General features: G+C 39.8%; 1 protein-coding gene across 1 annotated transcript in view; it reads left to right on the top strand.

Annotated features, from left to right (window-relative positions):
• LOC116673482 (uncharacterized) overlaps positions 1 to 17,500 on the top strand; it is a 31,885-nt gene that overhangs the window by 13,488 nt on the left and 897 nt on the right. The window lies entirely within an intron of this gene.

The following is a 17,500-nucleotide window of genomic DNA, read 5'->3' as shown; positions in this document are numbered from 1 at the left end:
TGGATTGGAGCCCCAGAAGTAAATGATGATGACCCCAATGTGTCAACACTACCAGACCAAGGACCTGTCACTTCAGACGAGGATGCCGAGGCTGCACTGATCCACGCATATGGACTCAACGAACCTGGTGCGTCCGCTGATTTAAGAATTATACCTGGGCATGAGACATGTGTGAATTTATCAAGTGGTGACATTCAGCAGTTAGGTCAGAGCAACCCTCTTGAACAGTATGTAGCAACAGACACAACTCAAGAACCGGTGACATTATCAGACGGTGAAGATTTTTTCAATTCCTGGGTTGATCTTAGTCAAATACAGACCCCTGCCGATTCTATAATTGACGTCATAAATGTTAAAATAGACAATCTCCGTGGTGATGTAAAAGATCAAATCAAAAGCGTCTTAGAAAAGAATGCAGCATTAGAGACAGCCGTCTTAGAAAAGAATGCAAAATTAGAGGCGTTGGTAAAAACACTAATTGCGCAAAATTGGCGACAGTTCAAACTCCTTTACAAGCAGCGACAATCAGAAAACGCAAACACCAAGGCTAAACTTGATTAACTTTAAAATGGATCCCCCCCGTAAAAGAAAAAAAAAATCAAAGCATCTAGAGAATCCGGATAGTGATGATGATTTATTATCATTATTCGAAAACGATCCAAAGAGTGACTACGAACATGCAAAAATTATTGAAAGGTGCTACAAAATTGCCGGTATTGAATACAATGTAGACAGTGATTATGATGATGATGAATTCATGGCAAAGTGTGACAAACAACTGACAGAATATGAAAAAAAGGAAGCAACACCGTTGTTAAATTCAGACAGGCTGGTATCTAGTGTGTATGAGGACTCCCATGCGTCAGAACATCTATGCATACCTGAGCAAAACCCTCCACACACCTGCTTAAATACAGACAGCGTACCGTCCACCAGCACTGCATCGCTACACAGAACACCCCTAATACAGACAGAGGCAGCTGATGTACAGACGGTACGTACACCAGGGCCAAACCCTGCACAACAATTTCTAAATACGGACAGTAGACCATCTACCAGCACAGCGTCGCCATACACACACAGGCAGGGCGGAGGCAGGGTAACAAACGCTATAAATGTCAGAGAAATTCCGAAATTTAATGCTGCTGAATTCCGTCAGAACATCTCATTGAGTGGAATAGATTTGACTGATGTTAGTAGTGTCCCATCGCAGGTTCACAGTAGCCTAACAGGCCTGATTAACACAGCATTGCAATCCACAAAACAAGACAGCGTATTGAATGTGGTATTAAGGGGTCCAGCGTTGGCTGATGATATACAAACCGTGTTACATTCATGCGATGACTACAACGTCGACTCATTTCTAGATCAAATAGCTCAAGCGTTGCAGAGTAACAACTCATCATTAACCGATGATTCCTTAGAGTTTGTCGTCACAGTGGCACGTAGCATGTCAGGAGGGGCTAGGTGTAAACTAGGCTCCGTGGGTTATGACGACATCATACAACGGAAGATTAATTCGCTTTTTAATCCAATGAATACAGGAGATGGGCTATGCTTTGGGATATGCCTCGCGTACTATGCTAATGAGAATATGTCTAAAGATGAAAGACTAGACTATGCAAAGCGCCTGTATAGTGAATTGGGGTATGAACATTCACACTATGTATCATTTTCTGACATTGACAAGTTTCAGAAGCATTTGAAAATTAAGATCATAATATTTCATCAAGCTGCCGGCTGCAAAAACCCCCAGCTTTTTAAAACGCATGATGAGACAAATGAACGTACTGCGTGGCTGTATCTACATGATGACCACTACTACCTCATTAAAAACAAAACAGCATTTTTCGGTGCCCCCTATGTCTGTGATGACTGCTACGCCCCATACACAAATTATCTTACACATTGCTGCAGCATGAACTGCAATGTGTGTCAGACCGCGTGTTTTCGCAAGCCCGGTAATACGGTGCGCTGCGGTGATTGCAAACGCATTTGCAAATCCCAGCATTGTCTAGCCCAGCATAAGCTAATGAATGCAAAACATCACTTTATCCCATGCGACAGGATGAAATACTGCGATAATTGCGGCAAGACATACCAAGTATGGAAAAAAGGAAAAAAACACGTTTGTAAAGCACTAAAATGCACACACTGCATGGAAGACATGATAGAACCAAAACATGAATGCTATATTCAGCCTCTCAAGAAAACACCAGCCGGTGCAAAATACATATACTACGACTTTGAAACACGTTACCAGAATGATAGACACGTTGCCAACTATGTTTGTAGTATTGATTCGAGCGGTTCAAAGTACTGTTTCTCAGGAACAAACTGTGTGTCAGCATTTGTTAAGCATTACAGAAGACCACGCTATAGAAATGCAACCTTCATAGCACATAATGCCTCAGGGTTCGACAGCTACATATTGCTGGAATATTTTGTAATGCAAAATATCTGTCCAACACTCATAATGAGGGGGTCCCGCGTTATCTCAATGTTTGACGACGACTTCAAACAGAGGTGGATTGATTCGTTCAGCTTCCTTCCCATGGCGTTAGCTAAAACACCCGCGGCCATGGGATTCACTGATGTGTTAAAAGGGCATTTCCCTCACACATTTAATACTGTGGAACATGAAAACTACATAGGTCCGCACCCCGACCCATCCTACTATGGGTTTGAGACTATGTCTGAGGCTTCAAAGGCATCATTCATGGAATGGTATCAAACGATCCGACACAAGCAATTTGACCTGAACAAAGAGCTTGCCCGCTACTGTTCTAATGATGTGGCTGTTTTGGTTAAGGCATGCAATATTTACAGAGACGCGTTCATAGCCTCAACAACGCTAGATCCGTTTGTGTTTACAACGCTAGCCTCCAGTTGTATGGGCGTTTATAAAACACTCTTTATTCCCAGAGACAGTGTGGCCCTGACCTACGAAGGGGCCTACATAAAACCAAATAAGACACATTCTGATGTGTCAATGCAGTGGTTAGGATATGTGTCACATAGAGAGAGCATTGTCATCCAACATGCACTCAATGGGGGTGAAAAAACCTTTGGGCCGTATTCGGTCGATGGGTACTGCAACGTCACCCATACGGGGTACGAGTTTGCTGGATGCTACTTCCACGGCTGTGTGTTCTGTTATTCTCAAGCAGAAAGCAATCCTACTCTGAAACTATCCTACGGACAGCTCTACACTGAATTCAATAACAGATTGGCCGCGTTAAAGTCAATATACGGTCTAAAAGTTGTTGTAATGTGGGAATGCGACTGGGCCAGGGTGGTGGGGACTGATCCGGGGATCAGAGCGTTCATGTCCACCTATGTCAAAACAACGCGTCTAAACCCGCGTGATGCGCTATTTGGGGGTCGAACAAATGCCATGAAACTTTACCACAAGGCTACGGATAGCGAAATGATCAGATATTACGACTTTACAAGTCTCTACCCCACTGTGCAGGCAAAGAAAGATTACCCTATCGGACATCCTCAAATAATCTATAGGGATTTTGATGACATCTCAAATTATTTTGGCCTAGTGAAGTGTGCGGTGGATCCTCCCAGAGGCCTTTATCATCCTGTGCTACCCCACCGTTGTCATGATAAGCTTATGTTCCCTCTGTGTGCCACATGTGCCAGTGAGGAGAATCAGACAACACAATGTGGTCACAACGACCGTGAGAGACAGTTGGCGGGGACGTGGGTCTCATTCGAGCTGCAGAAGGCGTTGGAAAAAGGCTATAAAATAGCTCACATTGACGAAGTCTGGCACTTCCCGAAAAAATCCGACAGTCTTTTTAAAGAGTATGTGAAAACATTCCTTAAACTGAAACAGCAAGCGTCAGGATACCCCGGTAATGTCAAAACGGAAGATGAGAAAAAAGCGTACATTGAGAATTATTACGCTAGAGAAGGCATCAGACTTGAGCCCGATAAGATATCTGTCAACAAAGCGGTACGTAGCATTAATAAATTGCTTCTAAATTCTCTGTGGGGTCGTTTTTCAATGCGCAGCAACTTACCAGTGACAGAACTCATAACAGAGCCAACCAGATTTACACAACTCATGTTCAGTGACAACTTTGATGTGAGGCAGTTCTCATTCATTTCCCCAGATGTGGCGATAGTGCAGTGGCGTCAGGCTAACAGTCAAGCTTCCAGAATTCGTGATGTCAATATTTTTATAGGAGCGATGACAACAGCATATGCACGCCTAGAATTGTATAATCTCATGGATAAACTGCAGGAGCGTGTTTTGTATTGTGACACAGACAGTGTAGTTTTCACAAGCAAACCAGGAGAGTGGATTCCTCCACTAGGCCCCTATCTAGGTGACCTTACCGATGAGCTTAATGATGGTCAGATGTGTGGGGACCCAGATGAAGACTTTATAACCGAATTTGTTTCAGGCGGTCCAAAATGCTATGCGTATCGAACAGCCCAGGGAACCACCCAAGTGAAATGCAAAGGGGTTACCCTCAATTCTAAAAATGCCGGTGTGGTCACTCCCGACTCATTAATAGGGTTGGTAAAATCATTTGTAGCCAATCAGCATAGCGAACAACATCTTGTTACATCAGCACATACCATCACACGCAATAAAAAACTATTTCATCTCAAAAACGCTTCAATGACGAAAAAACTCCAGGTTGTGTACAACAAACGCCGCGCTCTTCATGACTATTCCACGCTCCCTTATGGCTATTAACAATCAACATCACACCGAATTCGACGGCAAACTGCAACACCCTTTCAGTGCCGTCGTAAGTGGCCCCTCAAATTGTGGTAAATCGTACTTTGTCAGAGACTTAACCCGAAATGCTGCGGCTGTTATCTCACACAAGATCGACAATATTGTATTTATCTACTCATGCTGGCAACCTTTATACGACGAACTACTCACGTTTGTAAATATAAATTTTGTAAACGGCATACCTGATTCATTTTGTGACGAGACACTGCTACCCACCCATAAAAATAACTTGCTTATTTTAGATGATTTAATGGGTGAAGCCTGCAGCAATATTGAAGTTCAAAACATTTTTACAAAATATGTACATCACAGGAATCTCAGCTGCCTCTATCTTGTACAGAATCTTTTTATTCAAGGCAAAACCAGTCGCACTATAAGCTTGAATACTAATTACATCATACTATTTAAAAATCCGAGAGACAAAAATCAAATAAACTTATTGGGTAGACAGATGTACCCCGGTAATAGTAAATATTTCCTGGAGGCTTTTAACGACGCCACTAGTTCAGCATACGGGTATCTACTGATAGATTATAAAGCCAAGACACCAGACATGTACAGACTCAGAACAGGTTTGATCTCATCACAGCAGGTTGTGTACGTGCAAAAGAAACGCCAGGTATTATAATGTCCTCGCGCATGGAGCGAAACCTCACACAACTTCAACTTCTCCGCAAAGCTGCGCCTAAAGTTAGAGGAGCTATTATCAAGAATGCCAACTCAGACTTTATTAATGCCCTGTGTGAAATAGCTCTTAATATTTTAAGAGGTAACATCCCCTTGTCTACCAAACAGTACAAATTGTTAAAGAAGAAGAAAAGAGCTATCCGCTTAGTAGCAGATAAAAAAGTTAACCATTCTAAAAAGAAGAAATTCCTCAATCAGACAGGAGGTTTTCTCCTGCCTCTGTTAGGAGCGGCTATCCCCTTCATTACCAGCTTAATCACCCGTACTTGAGATGGAACATACACAGAAAATGTTTTTAGTGCCACAGCAACAACTACTATCGTTGCAACAACAGCAAACAACAAATGGGACTTTGAGACAGGCAGCCCAAAATGATTTGGATCAGGCAATGGGTGAAATTCTGAATCACAGCATTTTGTGTTTTGCGTACAAGTCAATTAAATACCTGTTGATAAATTTCAGTCAAAGCCGCTTCATGCACATGGTTAGAAATTCAAATGATCTAAAATTACGTTGGAAAAGTTTGTAATTCGTATTTTGCACATCAAAAGGTAAGAGAGGTAAAATAATATAACAGTGATTATTAGAGTTTGGGGATACTGAAATGCGTTGTATGCAGAGAATTAAGAGTGAACCTGTCAAAGAAAATTACTAATGTCTAGTGTTGTGGCGTTTTTATTATTTGTGCATAACGTTTGTGTAAAAAGTGGTTGGAAAATTATCAGGCGAAAATTATTTATAAAAGGTACTCTTATCCTTTTTGGTGTGACTTATGGTCTGCCATTCTGGCATTTTATTTTGGTCTCATTATTCTACAAGAAGGTCCCTCCCCTAAATTAGTGATTTACTCTTTTTTGTGGAGACATGTTGTTGACAGAATTTGAATGTGCTGAGCATGACATGCAAGATTGTTAAATCTGCTGATGCAAACGAACGAAACCTCTCTATTCTACCGCAAACTCTTCGCCATGCTCTGATTTACTGAGCTCAGACGCAGCTTGCCCCAGCATAATCTGTCATCATACGCTGAAACCGGTTTGTTGGAATACTTTGCCAGAGAAAAACTGAAAAAAGTGTATGCCATCTCCCGTTGGGCCTCATTGTATGTTAACCATGAAATTGGGCGACCAGCAGGCTACTACTTCAGTAAGCAGTTATTTGAAGTAGAATATTACCTTATTAAGAGATGAAAGTTTTTAGTAATAGTATTATAGCCATTATATCTGCAATCTTTTCTAACCTCACTGAGGGATTTAAACAACAAATGTGGGTTCTTTAAGTACAATAGCAGATGTATTACTATTAGGAGATTGTTAAAAGCTAATCAAAATCACATGCAAACTAAATTACTTGATAGATTAAATGAATTGTCTAAATATACTATTAATGAACAAGAAAAATTGACATTAAAAGGCTTAACTTACAACTTGAGGAGCTCTGTTTGGATTTAACCAGAGGGGCCTTTATAAGAACAAGGGCCAAATGGCCATAAGAGGGTGAGAAGAACGCACTAGAGAAAAGAAATGGGTAAAGAAAAGCTTTAACTTCTCTTAATATAAATGTCCCCAATCTACTGTCACTTTTTCAAGTTTCAGATTTTGGCACAGCTTTTTTTTTTTTTTAATATAAAATGTATACTCGTCCATGTTTAGTCTCAGTAATTGCACCTTTATTGATTAAGTAAGGAGGTACATCCCAAACATTACTTTGTGAAAGCTTTGTGATTCTAATATAACAGCTGCTGGAATAATGAAAGCTATCCATTACATGAAAAAAAGGAAAGGCTCCTGGTATGGACGGCTTTCTGTAGAATTCTATGTGCATTTTTTGGGTATATACTCAGGTTCCGTTGCTTTTTATGTATAAAGGATGTGTGGAGCAGAAGGAGATGACCACCACTATGAAACAAGGTATTATTTCACTTATCCCTATACAGGGTAAGGACACACGGTTTGTTGACAACTGGTGTCCAATTTCCCTAATAACTACTGATTTTAAAATAATAGCCTTAGTTTATGCTATTAGCCTTAAAACATGCCTTGGTGACATCATCTCTGAAACACAGTCTGGCTTTATGGAAATCATCAGATCTTAATCTTTTTCTAGATTTCTACAAGGCCTTTGACACTATTGAGCATACTTTTCTTTTGAAGACTCTTAAATTATTTGGTTTTGGTGATGCTTTTATTAATGTTATAGAGATGCTTTATAAAGACAGTGATAGTTCTGTGATACTTAATCACAATCCTACTGATAAATTTGAGATAAAATGTGGAATTTGACTGGGATGCCCCGTTTCCCCCTTTCTATTTCTGATGGTTACAGAACTGCTGGCGTTAAGTGGAATTAATAATATTGATTTTGACAGACGACATCATTCTGTTTTAAAGGACAAAAAAAAAATAGTTTCCTTATGCTTTAACTTTGGCTGATCAATTCTCTACATCAAAAATAACCAAAACTAAAGGTAGTCCTAACACTTGGATGAAAGAGGTGTAAGTATGTTTGATAGAACACAGACGCTCTCTCCCATTTTGTTTTACCATGTGTTATAAAAAGTTAAAAACAATGTTTTGAAAAAACAATGTATTACTGTTTATGTATGATGCAGCGAGGTTAGTTGAAGATGCATTTTGTCTCTGAAGAGCTCCAGTCAGCCTACTGTCTCTCACCTTTCCTTCTCTTCCTCTGCCTCTAAAGACTTGATCAGGTCAAGTCTGGCATTTAACATATAGAAAGAAGCCTTTGTCCTCCCACCAGGAAGTAACATTCTGTCTCCTATATATATATATACCAAATCCTTGTGATTTTTATTCCTAATCATATATTTAACAGTGTTGGTGGTCTTTCCTCCCTTTTAAAACGTAACTATGCTCCCTCCAAATTACCTATCAAATTATCTAAATTTCAGCAACAGTGTCTTCTGGCTTGGAAACTGTGTTTCCTTCACAACTTCTCGCCTCAGAAACCACTTATTTGGAACAATGCAGACATTAAAGCTAAAAACAAATCCCTTGTTTTCTCTGGTTGGTTTGAATGTGCCATCCATAACATTATTTCTTTATTTATAGTTCTGGCGCTATTTTAACATATGACATTTGTTTTTGTTGCGTCATGGCTTTCCGTCCCCATTTAGGGAATTTAACACCCTGATTAAAGGTCACCTGCCTTTTGGGTTGAACAGTGCAACACAACACAAGTTAATTTAAAATGGGGATATTGTGCTAGATAAGAAATGTGATAATCACCATATTTGTCAGATCTTTCAATTTAGAAAAAGAATAACTCCTAGAGGGAAATTCTACTAGGAATCTTTAATTCCTGGTATTACAGTTTTTCTCGATTGTTTACACACATTTTCTGAAAGAATGCCTCATATTCTCAGAACACTACACACAAATCAAAAAACACACACACAATGGGCAAACCCCTCATTTCTCCTGCAAAACTAAACTTTACATTCAAAACAATGTTGTTTCTTCTCAAAATGGTATTTTGTTTTCAAATGACACACACAAACCATCATATGAATAGACATTCATAAGAACCAGTTGAACACTGATGAGCTCAATGTAAAACACTATGATGGATGGAAAACACTTCTTCTCCATTCATTAGAATGACTTAGGCTGTTTTTTTGTTCAGTGTTACACTACAGACAGTACATAAGTGTGTTGTAAAATATTTGTTTTTATACTCAGAAAACACAAATACACAGTAACAAATATATGTTATGTGTCCCACAAAAACAATGTACACAGTGTACATCCCATTCCCAACCAACACAAAGTTGCACATACACTACATACAAAACACCAGAAGAATTTACTGTACACAGTTACAGTAAAAAAAGCTAAAAAAAAACCTACTATGCTGCATCCTGTCTCCTGATGCGGTCTGGCCACAGCACCTCATCCACATCACAAGCAGTGTTTTCCCGGGCCAAGCAGCGGGGGAAATATCGCCATGGCGATTCCAGCCATGACAAGCATCAGCTGCTATATGTCCACATGCGTCCTCTATAGCTCGGAGAAGAGGTAAACGCACTTGTGGATTTCGGTCAAACACTTTCTTTCTCCAGGCAGAAAAAATTCCTCAATAGGAGGAATGGAGAATATGGAGGGAGATAAACAACTAAAAAGCCTGGGGGGGCAGTGAACCAGTTAGAAACCAGAGCAGCCCGGTGGAAACTTCCGTTGTCCCAAATAAAATTAGTTTGTTAGTAATATTGCAATTCTTTGACTCTTTCTGAATTGCGTTCAAATGGCCCCCTGTAGACCTGCTTCATCCTGAGATGATTTCTGCACAAGACGTGGTCCAGTGTTGATAAGCGTACCCTATCAATATTTTGGAAATATGTCATTGTTTTTCTTTGTATTTACCGTAGTGTTATGTATGGCATTATTTTCTAAGACCATATTCATGAGTTCAGTTTCCTGTCAAAGAGACAGAAGACGTTCCTGACCACCTTGTGTTGTTCTGCCAAACAAATAGTAAAATACTGAAAATACTGTGAAGGAATACAAAGTAGGAATACTGTGCAGTACTGCAATATTCTAGTGAGAGTAGATTTCTTACCTATTCTCATTTCGGAAATTAGGGATGATGGATGCTACAGTGTACCGGCTCACATTTCGGCTGTGCTCTTTGCCAATCAGAGATTACAGTCCTTGGCCTTTCTCTTCCTCTTCCACTTCCTCCTCGTCCACCTCCTCCTACTACTGTCACTCCTCTGGTTCTGACTCTGTTTTCAATGTTCCATTCCTCCAAAACAGAAGAGCTCACCTTTTGCCGTTTGATGCTAAAGCTCTGATTGCTAACTGTAAAGCTGTGTGACGGGGGTTTGCCCTTGTGATGGGTCAGTGTGCATATTTGAAAGGCAGTGTGTTCCTTGTGAAGACAAGAGATTTTCTTCATGAAAATTGTGCCAAAGGCAGAGAATTGTGTGGAGTGTTTTGAAAAAAGTGTGTTTTAGAACTGCAGTCTGAGTGTAGAGCAGGAATTGTGCTTGTAGTTTGGCAGAATTGGTTCAGGGGGTTGGTGACTGAGTTACATGTTGTGGTCATTGCGTCTCAAGTACCAGTATTTGTGTGTAAACAATTGAGAAAAACTGTAGTATGGATCCACCAGATCCATCCATCATTTTATATTTTATTCAGATTATAGTAAACATATTCAGGTCATTTTATTATATTTTATTATATTTTATTCAGATTATAGTGAACATATTCAGGTCATTTTATTATATTTTATTCAGATTCAGGTCATTTTATTATATTTTATTCAGATTATAGTGAACATATTCAGGTCATTTTATTATATTTTATTCAGATTATAGTAAACATATTCAGGTCATTTTATTATATTTTATCCAGATTATAGTGAACATATTCAGGTCATTTTATTATATTTTATCCAGATTATAGTGAACATATTCAGGTCATTTTATTATATTTTATTCAGATTATAGTGAACATATTCTGGTCATTTTATTATATTTTATTCAGATTATAGTGAACATATTCAGGTCATTTTATTATATTTTATTCAGATTATAGTGAACATATTCTGGTCATTTTATTATTGTTTATTCAGATTATAGTGAACATATTCAGGTCATTTTATTATATTTTATTCAGATTATAGTGAATATATTCAGGTCATTTTATTATATTTTATCCAGATTATAGTGAACATATTCAGGTCATTTTATTATATTTTATTCTGATTATAGTGAACATATTCAGGTCATTTTATTATATTTTATCCAGATTATAGTGAACATATTCAGGTCATTTTACTATATTTTATTATACTTGGTACTTTTAAATGCACATGACAATACATTTATTATGGTCTGTTTCTGGTTAGTATGGGAATAATTAATTTAGTAAATTATATATTCTCAATAATCTGAAATTACACAACTTTCGTTTATATAGTTGCTCTCAGGGCTCCACTCTGCACTCTCTGCACTACCTCCCTACACTTTATATTTTGATAATATATTTTAATATTATAATTTAATATTTAATATTTTTATATTTCGTGTTGATGCTGTACAGGTGTTGCTTCAGTCTCGTTGCTCAGGTGCTGCACAGGTGTATGATGACAACAAAGGCTTTTTATTCTAAAATCAAAACAAGTTTTATTGTTTATTAATGATCTTTACTATCCAGACAATAGATTAAAGATATACCCAAGATATAATGACACGTTAATAACACGTTAATAACATGTTTATAACATGTTATTTACACGTTTATAACACTGACAACGCTGCAAGATATAACTATTATAAATGCATTAAAGACAATTCATATTCCTTCATAGATAATATACAACATCCCATAATATTAACATTAAAAATACATCTGGAACACACACATACACACACACATACACACACATACACACACACAGACACACACATACAGACACACACACACACACACAGAACACACACATACACACACACAGACACACACACAACAGACACACACACACAGACAAACACACAAAGACACACACACACACACACACACACACAAAGACACACACACACACAGACAAACACACACACTGGCACACACAGACAAACACACAAAGACACACAGACACACACACAAACAGACACACACACACACACACTCAGACACAAACACATACAAATAGACACACACTCATGAAGGTAAAATAATAATCTGTAAGGTGACAGTAATATTAAGAAGTGAATTCCCAACATGTTAAACTGTTAACCCAATGTCCCCTAACAGATACAATACATATCTACACAACATAATACTGCAGATCAAAGGTTACCTTCTAACATAATTAAAACATGTTTCATATTATTATAATAATAATAATCATTATAAGGTTACCTTCTACCATTCACAACTTCTTTTATGTTTTGATTATATAATTATAATCATATTCTTATAATAATCATCATTGGGTATTTATGCCTTATTTCCCATCATTTCTGTTTGTTGTGTCTTAAATCTCTCTCTCTCTTTTTGTCTCTCTCTCTCTCTCTCTCTGTCTCTCCTCTTCTCTCTCTCTCTCTCTCTCTCTCTCTCTCTCTCTCTCTCTCTCTCTAGCTCGCATCTCTCCCTTGTTTGTGCAGCCATTGTGCAGCAGGCTGTATTAAAGCCAATGATAAATTGATCATGTGCATATTAGGTGTGTGTCTGTGTGTTTGTGTGTGTGTGTGATCATATTGTGTGTGTGTGTGTGTGATCATGTTAAGTGTGTGTGGGTGTGTGTGTGTGTGATCATATTAATTGTGTGTCTGTCTCTGTGTGTGTGTGTGTGTGTGTGTGTGATCATATTAAGTGTGTGTCTGTCTCTCTGTGTGTGTGTGTGTGTGTGTGTGTGTGTGTATCTCCTCACAGCGACTACAGCAGCCCAGACCATCAGCAGCAGGACGCTGAGCACTGAGCATCTCACTTTGAAGAAGGTGGAGTAGATCCCAAAGGGCTCCACGTAGACCACCACCGTCCTCTCTGTGGACACACGCTGGTCTTCATCATCATAAACTACACACCAGTACCCCCCCGCGTCCCCCACTGAGACATTAGAGACAACCAGGGTCCAGTTAGCATAGTCCCAGCTCACTCTGCTCATGCTCTGATCAGACCATACATTAAAGACTCTTCCCTCTGTTCGGTCTGACTTGATGAACCAATCATACCCCCTACCCCCCCCCCCCCTACCTGGGCACCTGAGAGTGACATCATCTCCCTCTGAGAAGAGCTCTACAGCGGGGGGGCCAAATGGGGGACACACAAACAGAAGATATTGTTGCCGTCTCCTAGAGACTTCACAGTAGTACGCACCTGAGTGATTTAACATCAGAGATGAAAACACCAGCGAGTAGTTCTGGTCTACTGAAGGATCAGTCTGGTTCAGTAGTCCTGGGTCAGAGGAGATCGGAGTAGACCAGCGGGGGGGCTGTTCATCAGTGGAGTCAGCGACGGTGCACGGCAACACGGCGGTCTGTCCCTCTGAGCCGTAGATTCTCTCATACTTTGGGTACAACTCTACAGTCCGACTGCTGACACACCGCTGCTGGTCCATCACCAGACATCTGAACCGTCTAAAGTCTGTTGCCGTGACATTGGAAACACGAAGATCTGATGAGTTTATCACCACTTGGTATCTTCCTCTAACATCGTCCATCACTTGGTATCTTCCTCTAACATCGTCCATCTCTGATGTTGTCTTGTCCCCAAAAACTCTGCTCCATGTCTTCTGTTCATATCCAGAGTCCTGTTTGAGCCACTGGACGTCCAGATTACCAGCTTCTCCCCCACAAGACAGGTCCACTGTTTCTCCGAGTCTGGCTCTGATAAATTCCTGATCTATCGAAGTACAAACCGTGATAGTGATGTTGATGCCATGGGTTACGGTGCCCTCGGTCCAGCACTCCTCTCGGTACGGGCCGGAGTCGGAAAAAACATAAGTGGTCATATCCAGAACAGTGTTCTGAATTGAGTCAGGAGTACATGTTTATTACAGAAAATAAGGTAAGGCCATGGATTTTTAGGTAGAAAAAATGTAACTTGTACCATTTTTCTTCTTGTAAAAATTTGAAATGGGTCAATTTGACCCGAATACCAGACAAGGGTTAATCATTAAAATGACCCATTTTAACCAGTTGCATTTGCAGTTGCAAAACCTTTATTCAAGAGCCCAAACTTCCAACACTCAAAGAATCTGGTCATTAACTAACATTCAAGGTTTAAGTGTCACTTACAGACACAGGTACATATTTCCAAACTGTTACGCGGCCTTCAGCCCGGCCATGAATTCACCCTGTACATAATGTAATGGGAACATTACATAGACGATGATTTTCTTTCAATAATTGTTCATCTCTTAAGGGATTTTTTCATTATAATTATAAGTAAATCCTTCAATTTGCCTCTGAAATATGTGTATTTCCTAAAATAAGTCCTCCAGTGTTGGAGACAGCTAAAAATGTTCTGACTCTGCATTTCTCCACTGTAACCAAGGTTGGAGCCATGAGGCCTTCTATAGACGAGATAAATCTCTGATTTCTCAGACAAAATGACGGCTACAGTCATTCTTGACGCACTAGAGACAGATGCACGGGGATATAAGGAGGTGTATTACTGATCGTATTCACCAGAACCGTGGCCACTTTGTAACTCTGTTCATTGTGAAAGCTGTTCTCGTCATTTGATTGTTCTCTGCAGAAAACAATTAAACCCTTCCACCGAACACCTAAACCTTCAATCCAGTTTGCAGCCTGTCTTTATTTTGTTTCAACAAGGTCTCTTCTTCACTCAAATTCCTCCCTCGCTGTACAGAAACCTCCACAAGTTTCCACATGCTGAATGGTGCTTTTTGCATCGTAATGGACGCTGAGGGGCACCACCCAGCGTCCGTATTTTCTTAGTTGGGACGGAGAACTTGGCTTGGACTACTAGAACTACCATTTCTTTTAAGATAGATTTCTGTTTAATTACTGGATAAAGAAAGAGGAAGTATAGCTGCAAGAGGTAGAGTTATGGACAATTACTTGCTAAGCCCTTTGCAAAGTGTTTTGAAGTGTTTTTTATGGCCAATCTTTAACCTGGGACGAACTCAACCCCCCTTCAGGGTTTGAACCCTTAGAACACAATTGTCACGTTAAATAAACACAGGATGGATTTCTTAAAAGTCTGACATATTGAGAGCTCCAGAGCTGATACATATCATAACAACACTAGTTTTTGTGCCCACTACTTCATCTACTTCTGCACTCATACTTGCCAACCCTCCCCATTTTCCCAGGAGACCCCTGAGTTTCATTGCTCTCTCCAGGTTTCCTCCAAGGATCACAGCTCCCCAATAGTTCCCAGTTGATCAAAGTTCAAATTGCCACACCTTTTTTCTTCATCATCTCAACCTGTTTCTGTCACTTCATAGCGAGTTAAAGCCCTACGACTCTACGAAAAGTCTACTGTTTCCATCCAGACAAAAATACAGCTACACCACATGTTTGTTGTGGCATGCAGGTGACTCGAAGGAGAGCCTAGTCCTCCTCAGAAAGAGAGGAATAGAGATTACTGTAGAGTGGTGTGAAAAAGTGTTTGCCCCCTTCTTCATTTCCTGTTCCTTTGCATGTTTGTCACACTTAAGTGTTTCGGAACATCAAACCAATTTAAACAATAGTCAAGGACAACACAAGTAAACACAAAATGCAATTTGTAAATGAAGGTGTTTATTATTAAAGGTGAAAAAAAATCCAAACCATCATGGCCCTGTGTGAAAAAGTGATTGCCCCCCTTGTTAAAACATACTATAACTGTGGTTGTCCACACCTGAGTTCAATTTCTCTAGCCATACCCAGGCCTGATTATTGCCACACCTGTTCACAATCAAGGCATCACTTAAATAGGAGCTGCTTGACACAGTAAGGTCCACCAGAAGATCCTTAAAAGCTACATATCATGCCGAGACCTAAAGAAATTCAGGAACAATTGAGAAAGAAAGTAATTGAGATCTATCAGTCTGGAAAGGGTTATAAAGCCATTTCCAAAGCTTTGGGAATCCAGCGAACCACAGTGAGAGCCATTATCCACAAATGGCGAAGACATGGAACAGTGGTGAACCTTCCCAGGAGTGGCCGGCATCAAAAAAAGAACATCAAAGCTCGTCTCAATTTCTCCACAACACATCTTGATGATCCCCAAGACTTTTGGGACAACATTCTGTGGACCGATGAGACAAAAGTGGAACTCTTTGGAAGGTGTGTGTCCAAGTATATCTGGTGTAGAAGGAACACTGCATTTCATAAAAAGAACATTATACCAACAGTAAAATATGGTGGTGGTAGTGTGATGGTCTGGGGCTGTTTTGCTGCTTCAGGACCTGGATAACTTGCCGTGATAAAAGGAACTATGAATTCTGCTGTCTACCAAGAGATCCTGAAGGAGAATGTCCGACCATCTGTTTGTGTACTCAAGCTGAAACGAACTTGGGTTCTGCAGCAGGACAATGATCCTAAACACACCAGCAAGTCCACCACCGAATGGTTGAAGAAAAACAAAATGAAGACTTTGGAGTGGCCTAGACAAAGTCCTGACCTGAATCCTATTGAGATGTTGTGGTATGACCTTAAAAAGGCCGTTCATGCTCGAAAACCCTCTAATGTAACTGAATTAGGACAATTCTGCAAAGATGAGTGGGCCAAAATTCCTCCAGGACGCTGTAAAAGCCTCATTGCACGTTATCGCAAACGCTTGGTTGCAGTTGTTGCTGCTAAGGGTGGCCCAACCAGTTATTAGGTTTAGGGGGCAATCACTTTTTCACACAGGGCCATGATGGTTTGGATTTTTTTTCACCTTTAATAATAAACGCCTTCATTTACAAATTGCATTTTGTGTTTACTTGTGTTGTCCTTGACTATTGTTTAAATTGGTTTGATGTTCCGAAACACTTAAGTGTGACAAACATGCAAAGGAACAGGAAATGAGGAAGGGGGCAAACACTTTTTCACACCACTGTAGTTAGCTAGTTAGCACTCACTGAGCGCTTAACTTACCTTGATATGTTTCTTCAAATTTAAGGGTGAATTTTTGAAGTTCATTATTTTGCAATCTTTCAGTAGGTAAAGTAGGCACTTCATTTTAATTTTCTGGGATTTTCTGTTCATTCCACAAATGAAAACATCAACTCTAAGTGGGGCTAGGGGTGGTCTCCTTCCTCACCGTCACGAACACTCAAAGTGTTGAAGATGTTGAAGGGGTTTTCTGGTTCTTCCATCTCGAAACAAACTAACAAAGCTCAAATTTTCTCAATGTAAGCAGGCAGCAGAGCGAGAGGCCAAACGGGACCAAGCACTTATAAGACAGCTTGATTTGCTAAATGATTAGCTAGCTTTATCAATGGTGTGTAGCGTGTGTATGAAGAGCCTCTGTGGTTGTAAAGATGGGGATTACTGGAAGAAGAGCTGCTGCTGCAACGCTTCCTCTGATGAGGAGATGAAGACTTCATGGTTGGTAAGAGAAGATACAGATCAGCTGCTGATGT

Source organism: Etheostoma spectabile, chromosome 23 (assembly GCF_008692095.1).
Source record: "Etheostoma spectabile isolate EspeVRDwgs_2016 chromosome 23, UIUC_Espe_1.0, whole genome shotgun sequence".
Classification (NCBI taxonomy): Eukaryota; Metazoa; Chordata; class Actinopteri; order Perciformes; family Percidae; genus Etheostoma; species Etheostoma spectabile.
Note: the sequence above shows the minus strand (reverse complement) of the source record. Positions and strands in the feature narration are given on the sequence as shown.